At 38.3% G+C, this 10,929-nt stretch overlaps 1 pseudogene; it reads left to right on the forward strand.

Moving 5' to 3' along the window:
* Positions 1-3,597, forward strand: part of LOC101988724 — a 10,456-nt pseudogene extending 6,859 nt beyond the window's left edge.
* The last annotated feature ends 7,332 nt before the right edge of the window (positions 3,598-10,929 follow it).

Below are 10,929 nucleotides of genomic sequence, written 5' to 3' on the forward strand. Positions count from 1 at the left end.
TCCCTTGGTAGACCAGGCTGACCTCGAACTCACAGAGATCCACCTGCCTCTGCCTCCCGAGTGCTGGGATTACAGGCGTGTGCCACCACCGCCCGGCTGATGCATGTGATCTTTCAGGTGCATCGAGAAATGTTTTGTCTATGACATAAACAGCAGTATGAACTTGATAGAGTCAATGTTGGAGATGATGTAGAGTTTGCTTTGCCTTGTCAGCCAAGTACTATATATCCCTTTCACATAGACCTCTTCTTTATATTCTGAAGTGAGGGATCTGGACTGAGCAATTTTGATTCTAGACTTTTCTATGGTTTAATTTTTAATTCATTGTATGCTCAGGTATTCTAATTCTAGATTCCTGTGAGTTTCCCTTACATCAGGTTTCTGCCTGGCTCCAAAATGTGCCCTTTCAAGTCATCTCTTTCAACACTCTTCCCCATTATCCACCCCAAACCAGATTCTTCATGTGCCCATCTCCAGCCAACTGCAGTGAGATCTCTTCATTTTCCCCTTCCCCAGGAAATTCATGCATTCCTCCTCGGACCCCTCCTTGTTATGTAGCCTCTGTGGTCTGTGAATTGTAGCATGGTTATCCTTTACTTACAGCTAATATCTACATGTAAGTGAGTACATTGTCTTGCCCAGCCCCAATACAAGGGCATATTAGTCTTTCCTAAACTTGATATGCCATGCTTTCTTGATACCCATCAGAGGCCTGCCTCTTTCTGAACAGAAACAGAGGAGATGCAGGGCACATGGGGAGGGGAAACTGTCCTAGAGATGTAAAGCAAATGAATAAATTTAATTTAAAAAAATTGGTATTAAAACCAGAGCACAGCAATGAACCAAAGGCACTTCTGATACTTAAGCCTGGCAGGCAACTACAACTGTCTCACTGTTGTAGGCAAGCTTTGCTGGTGTTCCTAGAAATGGTCCTGGAGAAGAATAAGCCCAGTTTTTATAATAAATGCCCGCAGAAGTGAGCAGGGGTGAGTGGTTAATGATGTGTTAAATTTATAAAAATGATAGATATATGTTTCATAAATATATGGTAAATCATATATTAAGTATATGTAGTATTTATCTTATATAAATATATATGCTATAATATGATACATGTGATAATTTGAAAATGATATATATGGATTATTTAAAAGCAACATACATGCACACACATAAATGAACACTGGTAGTTCAAGTATAGAACTATGAAAATGCAATAACTTATAAATCTAGGTAATAAGTAAAAAGATGGTATATTTTCTCAAAAAATATGGGTTATATGTTTGCTGTATTTGCACAGTATCAATAGTGATTGTTAGGCAGATTCAGAAGAGTTTGCTGAATTGCCTTCTAAATTTTGCTTGTTTTCATTCTCTTCTTATTACTTTATGAAAAGGAGGGACCTTTTACAGTCTTATACTTTTACTATGTGGTTGACCATCACATCTTTTCACTTGTCAGGCAAGAGTTTCCCTTATTATTTTACTAAAGCTTTGTCTTATTACCCCCCAAATTGTTCTCAAAATGTAGTTTTTATAAGTTGTAAAATATAGATCCCAAAAGATATATGTAATTTTAAGTGATTTATTCAGAGTAATTGCATTTTTGAGTCCTTTTCTCTGTTTCATTATTTTCTCTCAGTATTCTAATGTTGTGTCTTGCTAGTTTTAGCAGTTATTAAGCTGCTGACAAATTTTCTTGCCCTTCCCTCCACCTTTACCTGTCTCCATATTTTTAAGGCACCGAAGTACTTAAGCCCTGCATGTGTTTAAGATGTGAACTGTTAGTGAAAAATCATTTTGAAGTTAAAATGTCTCAAATTAAAATAAGATTCTTTTTTAAGTCAACTCTTTTGTCCTTACATGAACATGTTATAATTAGAATTTGGGTAAATTTTGACTTACAAAATGCTGAAAAGAGCAATTTTTTACTTTTTGAAATTTTGCTCTAGATTTCTTGAAAACTATGTATGTCAACTGTTTTTCCCCCTCAAACTGCCTTTGTGATTTTTCCTGTTTAAGGCATTATGTAATTTTAATATATCTCAAAGCAATTTTTCTTCATTTTTACTTGGCATTTAATAATCATGAATGTTTTAGTAACCAAAGTCCATTGTTTTCAGAGATGTGTTCTACTGACATTGCTTTTCAGACAAAAATCTGATTCATTCAAATATTAAAACCTTTGTGTTTTTCTGAAAGGTTTTTGAATTCCAGTTGTCTCCCGAGGATATGAAAACCCTAGATGGCCTGAACAGAAATGTTCGATATCTTCCAACTAAGTGGTAAGTAAACACCTCACCTCAGTTTGTTTCAGGTCCAAGTCTCTCCCCTGCTTTTCCATTCATGATGGTCCAGAAACCTAATGTCCTATTCATCTGTAGCAAGTTTTTCCATGGACATAGTTAGTACAGTACTTGTTTCTGAGTATTTGAAAATGTGGATGTGTCATTCTAAAACAAAAAGAAGGTTTTGATAGTCATAGTCTAAAGTAAGAAAAGAATCTTCAGGAAAAAAACACTATTATATTTGAGAATTAATAGCTACCAAAAGATCTTTAGTTTCCCTTTATGATCTATGGTTACAAAATTTAATACTGTATATAGGCTGTATTATAAATGAAACCTGCATGTATACATAAATGTATATATTCACTATTGATCTATATTTTTGTTTTTTATCTATCTGCATGCCTATTTGTCATCTATCTATATTTTCTGCTTGTTATAATTTTCATTCTCAATAGAAATAAATATAATAATGTTTGAAGGAGGATTAGAAAATCTACAAAGCTATGTAAAATTGGTATATATATATTATATATATATATTATTCTTAAGATTTCTGTTAGTAAAGAACAGAATGAAGACAAAGGAGAAATATAATTTGGTGATGAGTCATTGTTGTAAGTAATGAATAATTCTTGCCACACTTTAGCAAGTAATGATTTTTATCAATGAATATTTTGGATTGTTATTTTTATGTAGAGTTCTACAAATTATACAGCTATCTCCTTAGAAATGGATGCCCATTTTATGGAGGACATTCTTTTCCTAACTGAGTTTAATACATTACTTTTTACAGAATGAGCAATGAGTAAATAATTAATGCACTACTATTAATTAAATGGAAGTGAAAGTAGTAGGCATAAATGATATTTTAAGGTACATTAAGGTATTTTTGCTTTCATCAATGTGTAGAGTTACCTTTGACTAAAGATGACTTGTACTTTTCTCTTTCTTTGGGGACTGAAGTTGCAAAGGATTTTTGACTCTTCATTGATTCGATACATAAATGAAGCTAAGGAAGATGAATATTTATGATCACAGGTCTTTGTGTGTTTGATTCTAGGCAACTGGACATACATTAAGAAAAGTACACGTATTTATATTTTAAAACATTTCTTATACATGTTTGTAAATGATTTTAAGTATATCACTTTTAGCAACTGATCTAGGAACAAAATAAGAGCACCTTGATGGTGCCTTCCTAGATGTAACAATTTACATTGTAGAAATAGATCAAATAGTGTGTGTTTCCTTTTATTTCTATTAGTTTTGCTGACCACCCTGAATACCCATATTCTGAGGAATATTAACATGGGGACCTAGTCATGACTGCCTGAAATTACTGTTTGTGGACAGTGATGTTGGTGACTTGATTTGGATGCCGTTTGGTGGATGCCTCATTTGCCGTCAACCTAGGCTGTTTAATAACAGTCATGTTCAGCTGAAACTCCAGCTAATGGTCTTTAAGAAAAGGGATTTGATTTTCATTGTGAATTAAAATAAATATAACATTTTCTCCTCAAAAGATACTTTATTTCTTTTAAATAAGATAATTTGATAGAAAACTGGTTTATTGGAAGTCTGTGGTTGGTGTTTGAAGATGATGCTTTCCATTTTATAAACATTTCAGACTCGGGGTAGGTGGTGTTTCCAGACCAGAGAATGACTCTTAGCAGTTTTCTATGAGTCAGCAGTCCTCTAGCTCTGAGTCAACAAGAAAACACTGCACACTTTCTGTGATTCTCAATCAGGAACATGAGACACACATGGGACCATTGGGTACTGACCAGTAATACCCAAGATTTCTCTACCTGCTTAGCATTAGAATCTTGGAACTGGTGAGTGGGGCATCCTGAGATAGGTTAGGCTAAAGAGGTGACGCAAGAATCAGCCTAGTAGAATCATTATAAGTCAGGATGGGAAACATCAGGAGGAGGGAATTGATCATAGCTCTACCTAGAAATGATGCCAAGGTTGGGGTTTTTACTAATTTTGTTTTTCTCTTTTTTTTCTTTAAAGATAATTACATCTTACAGACCTTTAAATGTAAACAAATATTTATAAAGAATCATTTAGAGAATTTGGATATAGTTCTCTCAAAACTCCTTCCTGCTTTTTGGTGGGCGAAGTAATTTTTGACGATGATTACAGGGACTTTTCAGGGGGTTTTGATTCATCAAACCACGTTAGTTTATTAGGATTTCACAGGGTCTCATCTTCTGTGGAAACAAAAAACAGAACCTCTTTTCCAAAGCAACAAATCCTTAGACCCAAATTTTGAAGTCATGATATCTTTAGAACATATATGCTGGCTTAATTTAGCAGCCCACACAATGAAATGTCTCTCTGTATTTATCTTCTTCACAGGCAAAAAAAATTAAAAAAAAACACAATAATATAAATAATTTATACTCTGTGAATTTTCCATCTTTACATGGCTTATTATTTTTACTCTATTACTTTTTCTACAAGTTTAATACTTATTTTATTATCTTTAATCCATGATTGTCTGTACTCTGTTTCTTTAAAGACTATATTATATATATAAAACTCCACTTATAAATTCAGTTTGGATGTGACTCAGTTTTAGGCACAAAATAAGACCTGAGAGTTTATCATATAAGATTATAAGATTTTGATAATTTATTTAAACTTTATATAGTAAAGATCTTTACTTACACGCACAACAGTTCTCATGTTGCAATCTCATTTACATTTTGTTTAAATTTGCTTGAAATTTTCACCTTATTCTCAAGGCTCTAAAAAGAGGGACATTTGCTCTAGTTAGAAGTTGCTTGCTTGTTTCCTGGCTGCCAAGACCCAAAATAACCACACAGAAACTGTATTATTACAACCCTGCTTGGCGTTGTGCCCAGATCCATAGAGTCCCCCTAAAACCAACAAGGAGACAGTGTCCTGTATGTAAAAGCAAAGAGCCTTTATTTTCTGCAAGTTTGCAAACTCAATCCTTCTGTGCGTCCAACATTTTGGAATAAACGTAGAGCCCTGAGCTCAGCTAGAGTTGGATTTTTATAGCAGTAAAGGTAGGGGGGGGGAGGCGGGGATTTCTAAGGTTCATGATGCCTCATTGGCTGACATTTGTCTAGGGGTGTTCTGATAAATGTGTGCTGGCAGGTGATCCTCTCTACAATGGTTGGAACATTAGGCATTTCCTTTGGATGGTGTGTTCCTGAGTGGTGCTCAGGTAATCTCAGTTTGTGGTTCTCCCTGAAACTGGGTATGCTTCAAAGTAAACTACTGAAACTCAGGCCTCCATTAAATTTATCGATGGCTGAGTCTTACCAGCGATAATGGTTAGAAGCAAAGAACTTCCTTTGGATGGGCTGTTTCTATTTAGCTTATCATGGTTGGTTCCTACTTTTCCCCCATCACAAGCACCAATGACAGGACCCAATCCTGAAAATTTAGAGTGTTACAGAGTCAAAAATATGTTGGACTAGGAAGCTTCAAGTTTTCCTTATGTATACATCAGAAAAATCATGTAACCCAGGCTAACTGACATATAGTCTCTTAGTAAGCAGTCGACTGTGTACAGAAACTGTTTTGAGAAGGCTGCTTGTTTGTTCCATGCTTTTAAGGAAGAATTATTGGGATCTAAGAACTACTTATGTTAATAAATCCGTTGACAACTTGGGCCTACTTTTCGGGCATATCAATCGACACTATAGCTAGTTGTTTTGTTCCTTATGCCAGGGAGTTCCCCCTTGTCTCAGCCTTTCAAACTTTTTTGATCAGGGAGCATGGGATTATATGTTCCTTTCTGCAACTACTTCAAACTGACATGGGGCATGGTTATCAGGGTCCCAGCAGGTTGAAAGGCTAGCCAAAGGTAGGGAGGGAATTCAGGCAATGTGGCGCTCATCAGACTCTGTTGAAAGGGACAGGGAATGTTCGTATCAGCTGGACTAGTCCACATCAGCTTTCAGAAAGTTCAGGGCTCACCACCATTCAGAGCAGGTTGTCATCAGCAACCGATGCTTAGATGCATCTTCCAGCCAACTGGAAGCCCATTGGAGATAAGTTTAAACTAGGAACAGAAATTAAAATTTATGTACTTAAAGAAAAATAATACATTATTGAAATCCATATTGTAGAAAAATTGTAGATAACAAGTATCTGTAAACAGAAAGAATAGACTCATACCTTTGAGTTCTGGCAAAAACTACAGATTTTGGTTAGAAGCATGTATATTTTTCTGCTGTCCTTAGATACATGTATGGTTTGGGAAGAGATGCCTTTGGCCTGATGAGAAACACCTTTTAGTTAATTTTTAATGGCAATGAGAATAAATCTAAAATCTTAAACTTTTGACCCAAACAGTAACTGGTCATTGTTCTATCAGCTTATTAGAACTATACTATGGGGGGGGGGGAGAAATCAGAAATATTTTCAACATCTTACCCTGTATTTAAATTTTGAGTCATTTTTTAGATCCTCAAAGCTTATGAACCTTTATGTTCTCAGACATTAAAACATTTTTTAGGAAACCTAGTTTAGAATGCACTACCAAGCTGGCTATAGCTTTCTGGAAGGATCTGGATACCTTTTGCTGCTAAACTGACATTATAACTTCCCTAGCCATCAATACTCTCAGAGATCTCAGAAGGATAAATAAAATATATCTTAGTACAAATCAAGTAGTTACTGAATCTGTTAAAAATGACAGGGACAAGAGTCCATATACAGTTAGTCATACCCAGGTCTCCATAGCATTGGAGGCAGAAATATCCAAAACAGTAGTCTTACAGTCTTAGCTATTCCCATAAGATAAAATTTTTTCCTGTGGAAGAGGGACATGGAAAAAACTGACCTTATTTTTTCTAGGCAAAAGTGGTGCAATTAATTCTCCAATGTCCTGCTATTTGTCCACAGTCTGGACTGGGTCCTGGCAACAGGTGTTGCACTGAGGCACCTTGCCCAGTGGTTAGCATCATTGTAATCCAGGTGGAGACATCATGGTGTCCCATAAACTTCTTTGAGACCTTGGGTTATTGCTAGGATCTCAGAGTCTCTGTCTACTACAATAAGAGTTTTATCATTATTTTAAATGCCATATTCAGCAGATCTCTGATGTATGAGGACTGCCTAGGCATATCTGATTAGACAAACTTTGTTTCTAGTTACTTATTTTAAGTTTGACTTTGAAAACAAATACAGAGAACTTAATAAGGCTTATTCCTGTAACTAATTATATCAGTACTTTAAGGATGACTGACTAACTTGTATTTCCTAACAGTCTATAATAAGTTAGCAGCTTTTACAAGACTAGAACTCAACACTCTGTAATAATTTTTCAATTAAAGCTAATAAAGAAACTGAATTAGTCATTTTGAGGGTAAAAACAGAACAAGTTTTATCTAGCTGTTAATGTTTTCTCCTGCTAAGTCAAGGAAAAGGTCCTAGGGAACAGGAGGGAGTCTAAGGGTTAACATTGTCCTAGGGCAAACTGAAACTCAGGTCTATCTTCCTGATGATCTATAGAACCCATCTTGACAGGTCTGTACCAAGTTGCCTGGAAAAGCTGCCTTGGGCTCTGTATTTTTCTCCCTTCACAAAGTAGCAATGACAGGACTCAATCATGGATCCTATCTGTCCGGAGCTCAAGGGGGTGATACTGGGACCTCAATCCCATCAGTTGAACAGTATTGACCCTTTCTCAAATGACAGCCTGAGAAAGTCTGTTGATGAGACAGGGACCAAGAGTAAGTAGCAGGAGCAAGATGGTTAGGGGGCCTATTAGGTTTGAGAGTAGTGATTAACCAGGGATACCAGTTGAACAAGCTTTCCTACCTTCCAGTTTCCACGCCAGCCAGTCTGTTCTCTATCATTAATCCCTTAACAAGGCCATTGAATCTCTAATTACCCCAGAGTGATTGACTTAGAAACAACATTCTTCCCCCAAGGCAGCAAATGAAGAGGAGGTCCAAACCTCTTTGATTCTGTGAGGCAATCTCATCCAGGGAATCTAAGGAGGTCTCTAACTTGAATATAGACTGTTCTATGTTTTTGAGATCTGAATTGATGGCCAACTGTAGGGCCTGGTAATCTTGGAGGACTAAGTCTGAGGTGCCCACCCCAGTAGCTCCACATATGGCCAGTCCTATCAGGGAAGAGAGCAATATAGCTGTTGCTCCTATAGCCCGTTTTCCCCTGACAGGAACAGGATAGGTCAGTTCCATTTGGGCCTCTGTATAGTATTTTATGTTGACAAACAATTAGACCATCACACAAAATCCTCATCCTCTGTGAAGGACTGTCCCATGGATGCAGGGACTGAGTCCCAACGTGCAAGTCCACCATCCAACAGATGCCGAATAGAAGGTTTTATTTTGTACGCTGATGGTTTGGTTACATAGACCCATTGGGGCTTGCCTTCCAAGGGGCACTACACAGGTCCCTGTACCTGTCAGATGTTGTAGTGAAATTTTTTTCTTGTTTTTTCCAAGGGCAGAATTTTGGGAAGACTGAGGTATAAACACCAGCTATTGCAACTCTGACATAGAAAGGGGGTTGGGTATTCAGATAAAGCCAGCATTCTTTAGTCAGATTGGATTTCAAGGCATTTATCACCTGGAAGGATTTTGAAACCAAGTCTCATAAAGGGTGTTGACCATATGAAGAATCTTGGCTCTGAGGGTTGGTTCCCAAGTGGACTACTGGTGTCTGGCCCCCTCCTGGGGGTCTGGTGACTAGAGCCTCCTGAGGTACCAAGACTGAATTATATCCTATTGCCACTGTGGGGTTTGTCTGAACTTCTAATCTAATAGTGAAGAGGGCCCCTGGTACTGGCCCAAGATAAGGCCCAGGGCCATCATACATTTGAATACATCAGGTTTTACCAGTAGTCCATTTCTCAATCAGAGTCCATTTTCCTTGATCAGCAAATTCTATCCTGAAAGGTTTACATTTTTTTTTCTTCCATAGGACTCACAATCCATATCATATATACCCTGTCAGACAATGATCATATCATCTCTTATTGGTGGTGACCACCAGACACCAGTACTCACACATTTCCAAGATGCACAGAAGTAAGACTCGGATCCCCCACATTGCCGGGACTGTGGAGATACAGGGCTTTAACCAAGGGCAAGGGTGTGCTACAAAGTCCTTCAAAGCAATTATGTAAGGAATCTGGTCCAGGTGTCCAAGTTCACCAAAAATCAGGACTTTTGTCCTAAAAATGATATACAGGCCAAAGGTTCCCTCTATTGGCCAACAGGTTCCAAATGCTGGCCATTTGGTCTTGCAAAATATGGTTGTAATTTCAGCCCCTGGCATCAATCTTTGGAAGCCCACCAAACCTTGACCCCTCCTCAGGAAAGTTCAAGACCACTCCTACAGGTTACTTAAACTTTCTCCCAGAGAATAAACATGGGGTCTTTCATCTTCCTCTTCAGTGGTTGTGTCTGCTTTCTCTTCCCCCCTTGGGCCACTGAGGGCACAGATGTCCAATTAAACCAGGATATCTTTTTTTTTTGTTTTTTTGTTTTTTTTGTTTTTCGAGACAGGGTTTCTCTGTGGTTTTGGAGCCTGTCCTGGAACTAGCTCTTGTAGACCAGGCTGGTCTCGAACTCACAGAGATCCGCCTGCCTCTGCCTCCCAAGTGCTGCGTCATCACCTCCGGGCTACCAGGATATCTTTTAATTTGTCCTAATTTGGTCTGGTTTAAATTATTTATGTTGGTGGAGAGAGGTTTGTTTTTAGGAATATTCCTAACATTTTGGAGATTCTGCCAGGGGTGCTGTTTTTTACACAGGCTCAAGGCCATGTGTTGGAAAAGGCCCTTCTTGCCTGTGCTCTCTGCCAGGCTCAAATTGGCTTACAGGCTAGATTGGCTTCATCTTGGTGAGCTCTCATTTTATGTTCTTTGCTGGTACGGTAGGGGGTTCATTTGTGTCTTTATTTGTTGATGTTTGGGCTTTCCATTGAAGTCAGGATCGCTCAGTGAAAGTCTGATCCAACTGGCTAAGGTGGGCTTAGCTGGTGTGAAAATTGCATGGTCTGGGACGCCTACCATTCAATTTTCACAATCCCTATCCCATTTTGGCTCAAGAGTTATCCCAGTGGATGCACTGTGATAGACTTGAGCCCGCAATTGGGCAGAGACTTTTAAAATGGGATCTTGCAATTCGAAGCCATATCTGTTATCGCCCCTGGGCTACCTCCTACAAAATCTTTATAAATTGGGACTTTCCAATACAATCTGTCCTGAATGGCTAATTTCTTTATGCACTAAGATTTGGCCTCAATAAGACCTTGACAATGGAACACATTGGCCACTAGGGGGAACTCTTGAATTTTCTATCCTCTGTGGCCTAAAAAATATTTGCCACCATGGGGATAAACGGACAGAACTTGCATATGTCCACAGTTCTTGGGCACTTCCCTCTCGCCCCTCCCTCAGTAGCCAGTGTCTTGCAGCACCCGTTTTGGTCACCAGGGTCATGGTGCCTCCAGATTCCCAACCACCTTGAAATTGGGACCCTGATAACTCCACCATGACCATGCATCCAGAGGCACTGACCCCTTCCCCACTCACTCAAACCCTTACTACCAGCCCCCTCCTGTGGAATAACATTCTCTACGTTCCTCCCCTTACCTACGCCCACCTACTCCCC

Source organism: Microtus ochrogaster, chromosome 16, assembly GCF_000317375.1.
Source record: "Microtus ochrogaster isolate Prairie Vole_2 chromosome 16, MicOch1.0, whole genome shotgun sequence".
Taxonomy (NCBI): Eukaryota; Metazoa; Chordata; class Mammalia; order Rodentia; family Cricetidae; genus Microtus; species Microtus ochrogaster.